The sequence below is a fragment of the Emys orbicularis genome, chromosome 15 (assembly GCF_028017835.1).
Source record: "Emys orbicularis isolate rEmyOrb1 chromosome 15, rEmyOrb1.hap1, whole genome shotgun sequence".
Lineage (NCBI taxonomy): Eukaryota > Metazoa > Chordata > Testudines > Emydidae > Emys > Emys orbicularis.
Window position 1 is genome coordinate 7,374,242 of NC_088697.1, and position 18,306 is coordinate 7,392,547.

At 46.3% G+C, this 18,306-nt stretch overlaps 1 non-coding gene across 1 annotated transcript; it reads right to left on the reverse strand.

The window, feature by feature from the left end:
* Window positions 1–1,945: 1,945 nt before the first annotated feature.
* TRNAV-AAC (transfer RNA valine (anticodon AAC)) lies at window positions 1,946–2,018 on the reverse strand. Its single transcript has one exon. It is a non-coding gene; the product is annotated as a tRNA-Val (tRNA).
* Between the last annotated feature and the right edge of the window lie 16,288 nt (window positions 2,019–18,306).

An 18,306-nucleotide genomic window follows, 5' to 3' on the forward strand; every position in this document is an offset into this window, starting at 1 on the left:
TTCTCCTCAGACCCCTTCAGCAGCTAGACTTCAGGAATGGAAGAGACTAATGATACTTCTCTCCAGATCGTTAATTCTGAAGACTAGTCTATAGAGCTGGGTGAATGTTTTTTGGATGAATATTTTATTTACTGAAATAATTTGGTGGCCCAAAAATGATTTATTTTTTTTTAGTTTTGTTTCAACAAGAAAACTGAAAAAAAAATCATCTTGGAGCAACCTGAACTATTATTATACAGGTTAGGCTAGCTAGCAAGCAAGGAAATAAATGATTTGACCAGCTCTACTTGCATGAAAGGTCCACAATGGGAACATACCTATGCTCTGTTCTGAGGCTGTTTGATTTTCACATAGTCTCCAAAACCCATCTGAGCATGATGAAGTATCAATTGAGGAGACAACAAGTGAAGACATGTGTTGAAAAGCTTCTTTCCCTGACTGGAAATCAAATCTGGGTCACGGTGGTGAAAGCGCCAAAACGTAATGAATCTAGACCACCAGAGAGGTAACAGTGGGTGTTTTTTTATCACCTGTACTAGGCTTTCTCTGGCTCCTCTATCTAATTTTAGAACCTGGTCCTTTCTCCATTGCCCTGAGGGGACAAGAACAGAGGGTGAAGGATCCCCTCTGCTCAGGATCACAAACTGAGCCCAACCAAAGGCTTTGACACAAACTCAAATGATGGCTCAACTTCCTCCACAAGGATCACAAGAGTAACACAAACAAACCCCAAGAAGAACAATACTCTTCTGCTTTCATTTAGGCCCATCACAACCCTCTCTTCTTCTTCTTCCTCCTACCTAGGGGCTCTTCCAGAAAAACACATGGAGCCAATAACTCTTTCCTAGAAGCCCAGGGAGGGGTTTTGATACCACCTCACATGAGCTGACAGGAGTTAGATTCCATATAACGGGGCCCTTAGCTTTGCCTGCTCCCTAGCCTTGCTCTCTCGAGGCTCTTAGGCAGGAAATGTCTCTTCCTGTCTCTGAGATTTAGTAGAAGAGGAAGAGAGGACAAATTGACATTTCCATCATCCTCTGAGAGTGAGAGAGAATTTTCTCCTCTTGTATTCTAGCCTAGCTAAGAAAGGGGAAAATAACCCTTCAGGAGCTGACTGTCCCCCTTCAGTGATCTTTAGCTTCTCTACTTCTTCTTACACTGGCTCCAGCTCTGCATTGGGCATATAGGTACTTCCGTGTCATATCAATCCCAGCCCTCTTTATTGTCATGAAGATTGTTTCAGGCTGCGGACAGAGTCAGCTCTCTGCCTATCGACTGGATCACATGGTATTCATTTCTTGTATATTTCTCTAACTCCTCGTTACTGCATTTGTGATGATTTATAAAAACCAACCTGAGAGTAAAACAAGATGGCAATAAAAATCAATATACTGTGCTAAAAATACCAATGGAACAGTAAGGAAATTTGTAGCTCAGAGCTTGCATTAACATTGTTTGAAGACATGCAAGATGATGAGTGTTCAAAAAGCTTATGGGAAAATGTTATTTAAAAAGGGGAATGTGATGTTGTATGTTAAAAGGAGGGGTTAGAGAGTTCCAATTATTATGTTCTGATTCCTCACACCCCAACTCTGCTTAGCCAGAAAAGTAGCGGAAATGTGATAATCAGTCAATAGATTTCTCTGACATGAAAAGGATACACTAGGCTGTTTGTAGTTAGCTCAACATAAAGAAAAGTGAGGGAAAACTGCTGGCTGGGAGCTAAATACGCAGGACAAAGGTTTGGGATTCTTCTACGCTCAGATTTGTTATGTAGCTGGCAGTCTCCCAAATGATGTTCTATTCCTTCCCTCAAAATGCAGGCTAACCCTCTCCTTTTGAACTTAAAGCTCCATGAAAGGAAAAAAAATAGTGAGGATGAAAGCATAGAAGCAGATGAGAAAGGACTTGTTGTGATAGAAGACCAGAGAAGGGAAAGTAGTATTGTTTCTGCCTGGTTTCAAACCAGGGACCTTTTGTGTGTTAGGCAAACGTGATAACCACTACACTACAGAAACCAGCTATGGTCACTTTGGGGTCCTTTTCTGAGGCTCTCTCAGGAGCCACTCCACTAGCTGATTCCCTTTGAACAATAGGGAAGCAAAGGGCACCAAGTACTTATGGTTTTTGGATGAGTCAAGAAAAGGGAGTAGCATTGTTCCCCTCGGGTAGCCCTGTTCAATTCCAGGTCAGAAAGCAAAACTCTTCTGCAAAAATATAAAAAAAAAAATGTTGTGTTTCACTTTACTTCATAAGTACAATTGTGTGGCAATTAAATGATGACCCTAAAGTTTCATAAAAGCAAAGAACACTAAACAAAAAAGGGTGGGAAATATGGATGTATTTGAGGAAAGGGCTTGGAATGAAGGAAGACAAAAATTGATCGGTAGAGAGAAAAGGCAGTGTTTCCCCCTGGTTTGGAACTTCTCTCACAACTACTGTAATAGAAAAGCTAAGCAAATGGTGTTCTGTTGTTCCAAAGGAGATTGAAGTGAGGCCATTTTCTCCAGATAGAAGAAAATGGTCATGTCAGGAGTGGGATTTGAAGCCATGTCTCTATGCAGAGGGCAGAACACCCAAGAGATAGGAAAAAAGAGTCATAACGCTGGTGTTTTAGACCAGTCCACCATCCTAATGCTACAAAGAATGTGACTTAGCAACCCTAGTTTTCATTAATATTTGATGAACTCTTTAGGGAGGTCAAAATGGCACATCTCTTTCAACTCCTAAAGACCTTCTCTAGCACAGCTGATTTTTAGACACACTCACCCAGACCTAAAGTTACAGGTTTCCTGGAGCTCCATGAGTTCTGAGGTGTTGTAATCTCCCTGCTCACGTTTTAAGTGAACAAAAGATGGTTGCTAGCATTCTGAGAAAGTAATGGTGAACCTCAAAATCCTGCCCTGTGGGCCAGATAGTTAAGCAACCAGCACCCACAGTCTCTACCACGATAGCATCCTGTCCGCAAGAACTCACTTATCAATAGCTGGGGTCTGAAATCCTCATTTCTTTGTTGTTCTGTCACTGTAGTCCCCACTTCCCTATTGTTTGTCTGTATAATCTCTGTCTGGTTCTGTGATTGTTTTTGTCTGCTGTATAATTAATGTGTTGGGTGTAAACCAATTAAGGTGGTGGGATATAATTGGTTAGATAATCATGTTACAATATGTTAGGATTGGTTAGTTAAATTTCAGTAAAATGATTGGTTAAGGTATAGCTAAGCAGAACTCAAATTGTAATATATAGCCTACAGTCAATCAGGAAGTGTGGGGGGAAATTGGAATTATGTTTTGCTGAGCGGGTGGGGGGGGGGGGGGAACAGGGAGACAGGCAAGGCTCTGTGGTGTCAGAGCTGGGAAGGGGGATACTGAGGAAGGAAATTGGAATCATTGCTTGCTGGAAGTTTACCCCAATAAACATTGAATTGTTTGCACCTTTGAACTTTGGGTATTGCCGCTCTCTGTTCATGTGAGAAGGACCAGAGAATGGGAGGGTGATGGGATAAACCCTCTAACAAGTACGTCTTTCGGGGTGTGAAAAATCCACACACCCTGAACCAGTATAGTTAAGCTGACCTAAGCCCTGGTTAGATAGTGCTAAATGAAAGGAAAGATTGTTCTGTCAATGTAGCTATTAGAGGGATGGAAAACTCCTCCACTTACTGTAGCAACTGTCTACTCCAAACTCCTACAGCAGTGTCACTGCAGCATTTTAAGTGTAGCCAGCCTAAGAGTGAGACCAGATGTGGCTCCAGTTTGGCACTGTGGATGCTCAGGCACTAAGACAACAGCAATGACAATACACTAACATTTCCATAATTGGCAGGATTCAAACCTGCATAGGTAGACCCCAATGGCTATCTAATCCAGTGTTTTCATCACTCCGCCACAACTACTTCATGGCCAGGTGCTTCACTACACAATGGTTCTGTTCTCACAGAATTGTCACTTCAAATTGTTTGCTCAGACCAGCTCCCCCAGCACACTCATGGCTGTGCATTAGTGCAAGTGTGTCCATGGCTGAACAGCAAGAATTCCTGCCCATTTCCCTTCTCGCTGGAGCATGATTAGAGTGTGTTTGTGGTTAACGACATTGCTATAGTTATCTTAAGTGCCTATACACAAATGCAAGAAGCCTGGGAAACAAGCAGGGAGAACTGGAAGTCCTGGCACAGTCAGGGAACTATGATGCAATTGGAATAACAGAGACTTGGTGGGATAACTCACATGACTGGAGTACTGTCATGGATGGATATAAACTGTTCAGGAAGGACAGGCAGGGCAGAAAAGGTGGGGGAGTTGCGTTGTATGTAAGAGAGGAGTATGACTGCTCAGAGCTCCGGTATGAAACTGCAGAAAAACCTGAGAGTCTCTGGATAAAGTTGAGAAGTGTGAGCAACAAGGGTGATGTTGTGGTTGGAGTCTGCTGTAGACCACCAGACCAGGGGGATGAGGTGGACGAGGCTTTCTTCTGGCAACTAACAGAAGTTGCTAGATCGCAGGCCCTGGTTCTCATGGGAGACTTTAATCACCCTGATATCTGCTGGGAGAGCAACACAGCGGTGCACAGACAATCCAGGAAGTTTTTGGAAAGTGTAGGGGACAATTTCCTGGTGCAAGTGCTGGAGGAACCAACTGGGGCAGAGCTTTTCTTGACCTGCTGCTCACAAACAGGGAAGAATTAGTAGGGGAAGCAAGAGTGGATGGGAACCTGGGAGCCAGTGACCATGACATGGTCGAGTTCAGGATCCTGACAGAAGGAAGAAAGGAGAGCAGCAGAATACGGACCCTGGACTTCAGAAAAGCAGACTTAGACTCCCTCAGGGAACTGATGGGCAGGATCCCCTGGGAGAATAACATGAAGGGCAAAGGGGTCCAGGAGAGCTGGCTGTATTTTAAAGAATCCTTATTGCGGTTGCAGGAACAAACCATCCCGATGTGTAGAAAGAATAGTAAATATGGCAGGCGACCAGCTTGGCTTAACAGTGAAATCCTTGCTGACCTTAAACGCAAAAAAGAAGCTTACAAGAAGTGGAAGATTGGACAAATGACCAGGGAGGAGTATAAAAATATTGCTCAGGCATGCAAGAGTGAAATCAGGAAGGCCAAATCGCACTTGGAGTTGCAGCTAGCAAGAGATGTTAAGAGTAACAAGAAGGGTTTCTTCAGGTATGTTAGCAACAAGAAGAAAGTCAAGGAAAGTGTGGGCCCCTTACTGAATGAAGGAGGCAACCTAGTGACAGAGGATGTGGAAAAAGCTAATGTACTCAATGCTTTTTTTGCCTCTGTCTTCACAAACAAGGTCAGCTCCCAGACTGCTGGACTGGGCAGCACAGTATGGGGAGGAGGTGACCAGCCCTCCGTGGAGAAAGGAGTGGTTTGGGACTATTTAGAAAAACTGGATGAGCACAAATCCATGGGGCCGGATGCGCTGCATCTGAGGGTGCTAAAGGGGTTGGCGGATGTGATTGCGGAGCCATTGGCCATCATCTTTGAAAACTCATGGCGATCGGGGGAGGTCCCGGATGACTGGAAAAAGGCTAATGTAGTGCCCGTCTTTAAAAAAGGGAAGAAGGAGGATCCGGGGAACTACAGGCCAGTCAGCCTCACCTCAGTCCCTGGAAAAATCATGGAGCAGGTCCTCAAGGAATCAATTCTGAAGCACTTAGAGGAGGGGAAAGTGATCAGGAACAGTCAGCATGGATTCACCAAGGGCAAGTCGTGCCTGACTAACCTAATTGTCTTCTATGATGAGATAACTGGCTCTGTGGATGAGGGGAAAGCAGTGGATGTGTTATTCCTTGACTTTAGCAAAGCTTTTGATACGGTCTCCCACAGTATTCTTGCCGCCAAGTTAAAGAAGTATGGGCTGGATGAATGGACTGTAAGGTGGATAGAAAGCTGGCTAGATCGTCGGGCTCAACGGGTAGTGATCAATGGCTCCATGTCTAGTTGGCAGCCGGTTTCAAGCGGAGTGCCCTAAGGGTCGGTCCTGGGGCCGGTTTTGTTTAATATCTTTATTAATGATCTGGAGGATGGTGTGGACTGCACTCTCAGCAAGTTTGCAGATAACACTAAACTGGGAGGTGTGGTAGATACACTGGAGGGTAGGGATCGGATACAGAGGGACCTAGACAAATTAGAGGATTGGGCCAAAAAAAACCTGATGAGGTTCAACAAGGACAAGTGCAGAGTCCTGCACTTAGGACGGAAGAATCCTATGCACTGCTACAGACTAGGGACCGAATCGCTAGGTAGCAGTTCTGCAGAAAAGGACCTAGGGGTCACAGTGGATGAGAAACTGGATATGAGTCAACAGTGTGCTCGTGTTGCCAAGAAGGCTAACGGAATTTTGGGCTGTATAAGTAGGGGCATTGCCAGCAGATCAAGGAACGTGATCGTTCCCCTTTATTTGACATTGGTGAGGCCTCATCTGGAGTACTGTGTCCAGTTTTGGGCCCCACACTACAAGAAGGATGTGGAAAAATTGGAAAGAGTCCAGCAGAGGGCAACAAAAATGATTAGGGGTCTGGAGCACATGACTTATGAGGAGAGGCTGAGGGAACTGGGATTGTTTAGTTTCCAGAAGAGACGAATGAGGGGGGATTTGATAGCTTCTTTCAACTACCTGAAGGGGGGTTCCAAAGAGGATGGAGCTCAGCTGTTCTCAGTGGTGGCAGATGACAGAACAAGGAGCAATGGTCTCAAGTTGCAGTGGGGGAGGTCTAGGTTGGATATTAGGAAACACTATTTCACTAGGAGGGTGGTGAAGCACTGGAATGCGTTACCTAGGGAGGTGGTGGAATCTCCTTCCTTGGAGGTTTTTAAGGCCCGGCTTCACAAAGCCCTGGCTGGGATGATTTAGTTAGGAATTGGTCCTGCTTTGAGCAGGGGGTTGGACTAGATGACCTCCTGAGGTCCCTTCCAACCCTGATATTCTATGATTCTATGTTGTTCACTCCCCACTTTGACAATTCAGACAGTCCCTTTCCTATTCAAATCTCCACCATATCCTTCCAATAGCAGGGGTCAGCATTTCTCTGGGGCACTGAAATTTTTCAGGGGGTTGGTGCATGAACTCAGCCTTGCATTCAATCCTTGATGTTTCATGGACTATAACAGCAGCATAAAGATAGAGCCGAGCCAATATCTCACTGTTAGAGGTGAAGGTTGCCACGTCCCCTCTGTCTGACTATTGCCATTACAGGAGAGAAGGTTTCAATAGAATTGAATGCCCTGGCTCAGACAAGAGACAGAGGGAGGTTTTGCTGTTCATGGATCTGTGCAAATGAAATTGTGTCTCTGTGTGAAATTGAGAAGGGAAATGAAATGTCCACATGGTGGCCCAGTGCCCTAACGAATGTGGGTGAGGGACTTGGGCTGGGAAATGATTTTACAGGAGTTCATATCAATTTATTGCCCTGATTAAAAGCTATGGCTAAAAGGCAGCCACTGTTGTTAGTACTTGAACCTGCATGGGGATACCCAAGTGGGTGTCAAGTCCATTGCCTTAACCAGGGCTAGTCAATTATTTTATCAAGATCCACATTTCTTGGTCAAGGTATAGTCAATGTCTAGACTCCAGCGAAAATAATACACTGATGATAAGAAGAAGAATATAGAAATATTTTGCAGTCACTATGGGCATAACTATGATGATTGTTTCACTCTTTATATCTGGGACCACCATCTTTCCCTTTAGTCTTGTAGTTTACCAAGGGTAAAACTAAACAGCTCTTCAGATACAAGGGAGTGTTTGTGTTCATTCCTGCTAGCTACACAGGGGTTTGATGTAGCTGCTTTCAATCCTCTGGCTCTGCCGGGATAAGTAACATTTCAGGCTGTTACAGAACTGAAGAAGGGAGATCATTTTTTGACAGGTTATGCCTCCTCTTAAAGGTGTTTGTCTGGCTGGCAGCCCTGGTTCCCAGGTCTCTCCTGAGGGAAGAAAGTTTCTGTGCAAAATACCAAAACTTTTAACAGAGAGGAGGGAAAGGCGATGGCCACATGATGGGGCCAGTATGTACCACAACATGGTTCTTTTATGTGGGATGACTCTGAACACTGACTGATCTCCACTCCCTTGGATTTGAAGAGATGTTTAGTTTTGCACTTGGGAACCTTTAAGGCTGAAGCAATTTTATGGATGGTGACCCTACGATTGAAGGGTTATTTAATGTTGTAAAAATTGTTAAAAACACTTAGCTTAAACTTGAACTGCCTGTTATTAAAGGCTGGTTTCCCCACGTCAGTTCCATAAGCTCTGCTAGAAACACCCTGGGTTCTCTCATGCCTTGGTGGGAACTAAAGGGAATCGTCCCATGCTGCCCTTGGCTCCAGGCTGATTTTTCTGGGGAGGGGATGTAGAATTTATTTGTTTGCTGTTGAAAAGGGAGCCAGGCCAGTTCTCAGGGAACGAGAACTCCCAGCATCTTCCCAGCCCAACCCAGGCTGCTGCCCTGTCCCAGCCTCTGTTCCCCTGGGGGCCCTGCAGGTTTGACTCTAGAGCATGCAGGGAGCAGCAGCTAAGGCAGAGGACAGCCTGGGCTGGGCACATGCTAGGAGCACAGCACCAGAGGCCTATACTGGCTCCCTCCTCCGTCCCCACCCGCACCCCAGGACAGCAGGCTGGAGCCAAGGGCAGTGCCGAGTGGGGGTTTCTCTTTTTTTCTCTTCCTGCGGTGAGCAGACACCTGGGGGTGTTTCTAGCAGAGCAGTTGGAACTGAATTGGGGAACTAGCTTTTAATAACAGGCAGCTCAAGTTCAGACTAATTTTGTTAAAAATTTCTTTATAATGTAAAATAATTGAAAAGTAAACGGGCAGGAATGATTGGAACTCTTTTCTCCTAGTATTCCTGGCCATAGAAAGAAATGGCTTTTAGGCTTTTCATGATACAGGAGTCATTTTCGTTCACTGTTCAGAATCAATGTGCACAGAAGCCTGTTGTGTTTCATTTCTTAGGTTCTGCTGCCATCGTGTGGCCATTTCCTTCCCCTCCTTTCTGTCCAAAGCACAGAGCCCAATTCCTCCAGGGAGAGAAGGACATCTTTCTTTTTTCTAGGGTGACCAGACGTCCCGATAAAATTGGGACTGTCCCAATTTTTAGGCGTTTGTCCCACATCCCGACCGATGTTTGGTCGGGATGCAATTTGTCCCGATATTTTGCACTCCTGTTTTTGTTTGTTCCACTGGCGGGACTCCACTTTTTTTTTCTTCCCCTTGTTCTGCCGGCGGGACTCCGTTTTTTTGTTTGTTTGTTTTTTGCTTCCCCGGCGGGACCCCCTCCCCCCCATGTGTCCCGATATTTCTTTATCCCATCTGGTCACCCTACTTCTTTCCTTCCTAAACAGCCCCCTTCCTTGGATAGCCCTTTTCTGGGATCTGGGTGGGGAATAGCCGTTTCTGAGGATTAATTTAACACCATATTTGGTGTTGATATATAGATTTTACAGCCAGACTAGATCACTATGTACCTCTGCTCTGACCTGATTCATAACAGAGTCCAGAGAATTTTACCCAGTGACTCCTACATCCACCCCATGATCTTCTGGCTGAACGAGGAGGGTTCATTCAAAAAGTCATCGTGTTTGGATGTAAAGGTGTGAAATGATGGGAAAATTGCCCCCTCTTTCAAGTTTAAATTTTGTAACTTCTAAATCTAGACCAGAGTGGCCAACCTGAGCCTGAGAAGGAGCCAGAATTTACCAATGTACACCTTTGTATGTAACTACTTAGTCAATTGTGAACCTTCCTATCATTAAAAAGAACAGGAGTACTTGTGGCACCTTAGAGACTAACAAATTTATTAGAACATAAGCTCTGAAACCTCCCTATCATTATCATTATCACTTTGAAATAATTATGATGATGTACACTTGGCTCTATATCCCAGTGTGCCCTGGATTTCTACAAGTTGCATTAGCCAATCCAACCATTTGGCACTTGCAGACGGGTACCTCTGTATTGTTCCTGATTCTTGTACAGCTATAAAAGGCTGATAGATGCCGATATTTTCCCCTCTTTTTAACCAGCACTAATACCAAGCTAGGCTAGGGCTGGGAAGAGAGAGAGAGAGCAATAGGTTTCTCCTCTTGTTTCCTGCTCTCTTTTTCTTGACTAGTTTCTCCTCTGCACCAACTTCCTATTGTTCTTTGTGAGCCTGGCTAGCTCAGTTGGGAGAGCATCAGACTTTTAATCTGAAGGTCCAGGGTTCAGGTATCTGGTCAGGTGATAAACTATCCCTCAAGATCTTAAAAATCTGTCTTTCTGGAGTTCTCTTTGATGTTAGTTTTTCTTTTCAGGATTTTGCCTTTCCTAGGCAGGGCCTTTGTGTGTGTGTGGGATTGAAGGGGCAACTTCCAGACATCCCCTCTGTCCTTGCAGGCTGGAGGAATAAAGGCCTCTGGGCGTATAGCTTCTTCCTCCCCTGCACACACACACACAAACACACAGAATATCCCTAAGGAATTAGAATCCCCTGCTTCCTTCCCCTGTCCTGCTGGATCCCCAAATGAGGATACTCTTCAGCCTGAACCCATGTCCCCTTTATTCCCAGTGCCCCTCAGTCCCAACCACAGGCCCTCCTATGCTCACTGTTCCTCAGTCCCAACCAGAGCCTACTCCTCTTCACCTTTCTCCTCTGTCCCAACCCACAGCCTCCTCCTATTCCCAGTGCCCCTCAATCCCAACCTGCAGCCCCCTCCTCCTCATGCTGCTCCTCAATCCCAACCCACAGCCCCCTCCTTTTAGCAGTGCTCCTCAAACCCAACCTCTCTGTGGCAATGCAAGAGCTGCTAGCGTTGATGTGCTCTGGTGACACAAGGGGCATAGTGTGGACATGCAACAGCTGTTTAATTAAAACACTTTAACTAAAGCAGCATAACTCTACTGTGTAGACATAGCCTGAGAGTGAGACAAGACCCAGCTTCCGTTGAAACTAAAGAACCACAACCTCCTCTGTAGTTAGCAGGATTTGAACCTGTGCAGGGAGACACCAATGGATTTCTAGTCCATCACCTTAACCAATGGCTACAACTACTTGCACTAGCTAGGCCTCTCATGACACTCTAGTTCTGTTCTCACTGAGTGCTCAATTCCAAATGTTTCCTCAGACCAGCTTCCACAACACTCTCACTGCTGTGCCGTTGTGTAAGTGTGTCCAGGGCTGAACAGCAAGAATTCCTGCTCATTTCCCTTCTGGCTGGAGCATGAGGAGAGTGTGTTTGCGGTTAATGATGTTGCTGTAGATTGTTGTCCATTTCCTGCCCTGATAATTCAGACAGTCCCTTTCCCATCATATCCCCAGTACTTCAGTGATTGCAATAGCAGGGGGCAGGTTTTCTCTGGGGCACTGAGGTTTGCCAGGGGGTTGGTGGCTCCTTTCTTTCCTCACCCTGGAGTAAACTCAGCTTTTTATTTCATCCTTGATGTTTTATGGAATAAAAAGAGCAGCATGAAGAAAAAGGTGGGCAGCATGGGTCTCGGGGAGGGGCAGAGAGGTGCAAGCAGTGGGCAGGATGGGTCTCAGGGGAGGTGTCAGAGAGGTGAGAGGGGTGGGCCAGGCAGGTCTCAGGGGAGGGGTCAGAGAGGTGTGAGCAGTGGGCAGGGTGGATCTCAGGGGAGGGAGCACAGAAGTGAGAGTGGTGGGCAGGGTGGGTCTCAGGGAAGGGGTCATAGAGGTGCGAGTGGTGGGCAGGGCAGGTTTCAGGGAAGGGGGCAGAGAGGTGTGGGCAGCAGGCAGACCTTGGGGTAGGAGTGGAGAGGCATGAGCAGCAGGCGAGGAGGCCTCAGAGGAGGAGAGGACCAAGGGAAAGGTGGACCAGCAAGCCTCAGCAAAAGAGGCAGAGTGGGGTTGGGAAGTGGCCAAATGGGAGTGAGGGTGGAGCACAGGTCGGGCCTCAGAGAGAGGTGAACAAGCGAGGCGGGGTGGAGCCGTGCCACAGTCCAGACACCAATGTCCCCCCACACACACTTCTAGGGAGCTTCCAGTGCTTATGCCGAGCCTCCCCAAATACAAGACTCACGGGCCACCTATTCTCTGGGTCTTCAGTGACCAACCATCTCCCCAAGCTATGTTGACGGGATAAGTCCTCCTGTTGACACAGTGCTATCCACACCGGGGTTAGGTTGATATAACCGCTTTACTAAGGGGGGATTCATTTTTTACACCCATAGTATCATAGTTACACCGACCTCATTCACACACACACCTTGGGAGTGAAACTTCACCTGATCCTCTGCTTTACAGAATCCAAACACAAGCAACACTTGTCAGGGTTCAATGGTGGTTGGCAGAGAGCCAGGTGTGGGCAGACACAAGGCTGCAGGCAATATCAGGCACCATGGCTTAGCTAGCTACTGAATCTATTTCATAAACAGGAGACCCTGGGTTCAACACCCAGCAATGCCTTGTTGTGTAGCTTTTGGGCCACCTGGTATTGGCTATTGTCAGAAGACAAGATACAGAGCTAGATGGACTATTGGTCACCCAGTATGGCTGTTCTTGTGGTTTAAATTACACTCACAGGCACTGATAATAGAGTTACTGAAAGTTTGGGAGTTAAGAGCTAATAGGTCAGTGTTCCCAGTCCCCTCACGGATGACCCCCGCCCTCTGGGACAGGGGCAAGTCTGAGCTCTCACACCAAATGCCTCATTGTGGCTGCCAGAATCTGTGGGTGGCTCATTTAGTTTGTGGCAAGGATTGAGTCCTGCTTTGTGCACCATGTCTGAGAATGAAAATCCTAAACCACCCTATGAAATAACAAAAGCAGCAGGCCGTATTTTTGTCACTGCCCCAAAGCAGACAGACCAATGGAGAAATGCCATCGAGTCCAGGGTAATACTTCACTGTGGTTTTACCATTTCCACTTGCTAAACTCCCTTTCAGCCATCTGGGCTCCTAGAGCAGGGTACTGAGCCTGAGCCGAGACACATACATTGCAACTTTACACACCAAGCCGCTGTCCTGGATTAATCTGACATGGGCCAGTTGTGGGTGTTTCATTCAACTGTAGATGTATCCTAACATTACATCTACACTGCGATTAAAACACCCAGGGCACCTGTCTCAAAGCCCGGGTCAGCTGACTCAGGGTTATGGGGTTTGGGCTGCAAGACTATAAAATTACAGTGCAGACATATGAGCTTGAGCCCAACCTCTGAGACCTCATGAAGGGTGAGAGTTTCTGAACCCAGGCTTCAGTGTGAACAAAAATATCTGCACCACCGTTTTTAGCCCCACAGCTTTAGCTCCATGAGCCCAAGTCAGATGACCCAGGCCAGCCGTGCTGCAATCTTTATCCCAGGAGAGATGGACTCTAAGGGTACATCTCCATTGCAATGTCAGCCCAGGTGTGGCACGCTGTGCTCAAAGCAGCACCTGGAAGCCCCATATTCACCACTGTCATATAATGATATGGTTTGTACAAAGTCTGCCTTGTGAGGTATCATTTCAAAAGTCTTGAGCTCTTGAACATTAATGTCTTCTTGCATTCTATGTGCTAGCATTGTCTGGGAAGTTATGAAGTTTTGCTCTGTGTGTGTTACTGAAATACGTTATGAGGTTGGGAAATGCCCACAACCAGCCTTTCAGGTGCGACAGTGGAGGAGCCAGACTTGCTGCTGGCCCATTGAAGGAATCCACACTCCCAAGGACTATCCCAGGAGCTGTGTACAATGCAGACTTCTTCAAGGTAGCACGGAGACAATGGACACTGCTTGACTCACATCGTAGCAAAGCAGCTTCCTAGCAAGTTGGAAGAAACTATGAAAGAGGGGAAGAGACATCATGACTTGGCCTCTCTCCCCCACAACTCAATACCTGGAAACACACCTGGAGGACAAAGACTGAACTGAAATAATTCAGAAATCAAAAGAGAATAATAATAATACATTCAAATCAAAGTCCCCAAACAGACTAGTATTGGTTTTTCAGCAGAACATTTTAAATTTCAGGGGTTCTGTTTTCCCAGTCAGACCTTGCCAAGGGAATCACAGAGAAAATGTTTGAATTGCTTCCTTCAGAACAGCTTGTCCTAGACACTCTAGCTTTGGTTTACTGTTGTGGCCTTGCTGAGGACTGGGACATTTTAATAATTTGGGGAGGTCCCAGGGTGTTTAGACATATGTCATTTAAAGCAGGGGGTCTGATCTCCTTAGAAGGTTTTTGTTTGCAGGAGGGAACATGGTTGATGGTTGTTTGCAAAGAAGGGGAGAAGACTAAATGAGTCCTAGGAGGATGGGAATTGAACCCATGCGTGCAGAGCACAATGGATTAGCAGCCCAGCACCTTAACCACTCGGCCACCTCATCTGAGCTGTCAAAAAATGGACAGGAGGAGAAATCTAAGGCCAGTAGCGCTAGGGACACTAAGGAGTTTTTAAATACTAAGTGTAAGCAGGGGATGAATGAGTTCCCCCCTCACATCTAGTGATGAGCTGGGGGAAAGACTTCAGGAACAGACCGTGTTTACATAGACACACCTACTCTGCCTAGGTATGCAGCATGATCGGGCCATTTTGCCAAAATGAAGATGTCCTAGGTACTGCATAGGAGTTTTAGGTTTCTTTTCCAGACAATAGCAGTGTGAGTTTTATTGCCTCAACATTTCAGTAGAAAAAGTCAGACCCAAACTGTGTGGTGGGGAGATTGATAGCAGTTGGTTTTGATTTAGCTTGTTTTCTTATTCTCATTTTAAAAGCCCTTGATCATTTTGATGGGAAAAATGTTTGTAGAATGCCAAGGAAAAATCAGAAAAGTTAAAAATCTGCATTGGAGTGAGGGGGTCTGTGTGTGCCAGTTCAGGGGTGGAGATGTTCATGGGGAGGCGGTTAAGGGATAAATGAGAGGCTTTTGCTGGAACACAGGGGGATGTTTGGCAGTTTAATTTTTTCAAAGGGAAACCTCCCCACTTTCCCTGTGCTGCTGCCCAGCTCAGACCCCACTGACACCCCTGTGATGAAGTGGGAATTTTCTGAATGTTTTTTATGCATATTGTGTATATATGTTTCACCTGCACATCTACCAATGTGATATATGCCATCATGTGCAAGCACTGCCCCTCTGCCATGTACATTGGCCAAACCGGACAGTCTCTACTCAAAAGAATTAATGGACACAAATCTGACATCAGGAATCATAATACTCAAAAACCAGTGGGAGAACACTTTAACCTGTCTGGTCATTCAATGACAGACCTGCGGGTGGCTATTTTACAACAGAAAAACTTCAAAAACAGACTCCAACAAGAGACTGCTGAGCTGGAATTGATATGCAAACTAGATACAATCAATTTAGGATTGAATAAGGACTGGGAATGGCTGAGCCATTACAAACATTGAATCTATCTCCCCTTGTAAGTATTCTCACACTTCTTATCAAACTGTCTGTACTGGGCTATCTTGATTATCACTTCAAAAGTTTTTTTTCTCTTACTTAATTGGCCTCTCAGAGTTGGTAAGACAACTCCCACCTGTTCATGCTCTCTGTATGTGTGTATATATATCTCCTCAATATATGTTCCATTCTATGCATTCGAAGAAGTGGGCTGTAGCCCATGAAAGCTTATGCTCTAATAAATTTGTTAGTCTCTAAGGTGCCACAAGTACTCCTGTTCTTTTTAAAGAAAGAGGTAGAGGCCAGGTGACCAGGTTGCCAGGGAAACAGAACAAAGGACAGAAAATGGGCAAAAGGGCATGGCTGAGTTTGGCCTGTTGGAAGCAAGGAGTCTGCTGTTTTTGGGACTTGAGGGGAGAGCCCAGGCTGTGAGTTCTGGGTCTCCCCAAGATGGACGTTGCTGAATTTTCCTGCTGCCCGTGCTAACAAGGAACTTTCCCAGGCTGTATTCCAGACCACTAATAAACCCTTCTGTTTTACAACGCTGGGTGAGTCACTGTGCCTCCCCTAGCACAGCCGCTGCTGCGGGACCCCGGTTGTGGGTTGGACTAGGTATGTTCTGCTGCCCTTCACTCATACAGGAAGGATAATAATATTTCATTCCACTCAATGCTAAAGTGATTTGCAACCCAACACTAGCCAAAACTGGTCATTTTGGCAAAGCAGCCCCATCATGCTGCATACCTAGGCAGAGTAGGCGTGTCTATGCAAACACGGTCTGTTCCTGAAACAAAATCCCTCACACTGAAAAATTTCTGCTGAAAAACCAATACTAGTCTGTTTGGGGACTTTGATTTGAATGTATTATTATTATTCTCTTCAGATTTCTGAATTATTTCAGTTCAATCTTTGTCCTCTAGATGTGTTTCTAGGTATTGAGTTGTCGGGGAGAGAGGCCAAGTCATGATGTCTCCTCCCCTCTTTCACAGTTTCTTCCAACTTGCTAGAAAACTCCTTTGCTAGGATGTGAGTCAAGCAGTGTCCATCCTCACAAGGCAGGCTTTGTACAAACCATATCATCATTATATGAGAGTGGTGAATATGGGGCTTCCAGGGTGCTGCTTTGAGCACAGCGTGCCACACCTGGGCTTATATTTCAATGAAGACGTACCCTTAGAGTACATCTCTCCTGGGATAAAGATTGCTGCATGGCTGGCCTGGGTCATCTGAGTTGGGCTCATGGAACTAAAGCTGTGGGGCTAAAAATGGTGGTGCAGATATTTTTGTTCATGCTGAAGCCTGGGTTCAGAAACCCTCACGGGGCCTCAGAGGTTGGGCTCAAGCCCATATGTCTGCACTGTAATTTTATAGTCTTGCAGCCCAAGCCCCATAAGCCGGAGTCAGCTGACCCGGGCTTTAAGACAGGTGCCTTGGGTGTTTTAATTGCTGTGTAGACATAATGTTAGGATACGTCCACCATGCAATGAAACATCCACAGCTGACCCATGTCAGATTAATCAGGGTCATGTGGCTTGGTGTGTAACGCTGCAGTGCACGTTTCTCGGCTCAGGCTCTGTATCCTGCTCTAGGAACCCAGACGGCTGGGAGGGAGTTTATTAAGTGGAAATGGTAAAATCACAGTGAAGTATTGTCCTGGACTCAATGGCATTTCTCCATTGCTCTGTCTGCTTTGGAGCAGGGACAAAAACACATCCTGCTGCATTTGTTATTTCAAAGGGTGGTTTAGGATTTTCATTCTCAGACACGGTGCACAAAGCAGGACTCAATCCTCGGCGTAAACTAAATGAGCTGCCCACAGATTCTGGCAGCCACAAGGAGCATTTGGTGTGAGAGCTTAGACCTGTCCCTGTCCCAGAGGGAGGGGGTCATCTGTGAGGGGACTGGAATACTCACCTACCCGCTCCTAACTCCCAAACTTTCAGTACTCTATTATCAGTGCCTGTGAGTGTAATTTAAACCATAAGAGAAACTACACTGGGCTAGATCAAAGGTCCATCTAGCTCTGTATCTTGTCTTCTGACAGTAGCCAATAGCAGGTGCCCCAAAAGCTACACAACAAGGCACCATGGGGAGTTGAACCCAGGATCTCCTATTTATAAAGCAGGTGTTGCAACCAGCTAAGCCATGGAACCTGCCTCAGGTTAAACTATGGTGTCTGCCCACACCTGACTCCCTGCCAACCCCCACAGGGGCCTGACAAGCATTGCTCATGTTTGGATTCTGTAAAGCAGAGGAGCAGGTGAAGTTTTACTCCCAAGGTGTGTGTGTGATTCTTTGCACAGGTCTACGCTACAAAATTAGGTCGGTGTAACTACAATACTTAGGGGTGTAAAAAATTTACCACCCTCCCGAGCAATGCAGTTATATTAAGCTAACCCCAGTGTAGATAGCGCTGTGTCAACAGATCTTCTCCCATAGCTTGGGGAGATGCTTGGTTAGTGAAGACCCAGAGAATAGGTGGCCCGTGACTCTTGCATTTGGGGAGGCTGGGCATAAGTGCTGGAAGCTCTCTTAAAAGTGTGGGGGAGCCATCGGTACATGGACTGTGGCACTGCCCCCCCATTCCACCCTGCTCTTTCTCCTCCCTCTGCGGCCCCACCTGTGCTCCACCCTCATTCCCGTTTGGCTACTTCCCTCCCCCGCTCTGCCCCTTTGGCTGAGGCCTGCTGGTCCACCTTTTGCTCGCTCCTCTCCTCCCCTGAGGCCTCCTCACCTGCTGCTTGTGCCTCTCCACCCCCTACCCCAAGGTCTGCCCACCAACAATACCTCTCTGCCCCCTCCCCTGAGACCCACCCTAGCCACCTTTTTCTTCGTGGCGATGTGACAGGAAAGGGACTGTCTGAATTATCAGGGCAGGAAATGGACAACAATCTACAGCAATGTCATTAACCACAAACACACTCTCCTCATGCTCCAGCCAGAAGGGAAATGAGCAGGAATTCCTCCTGT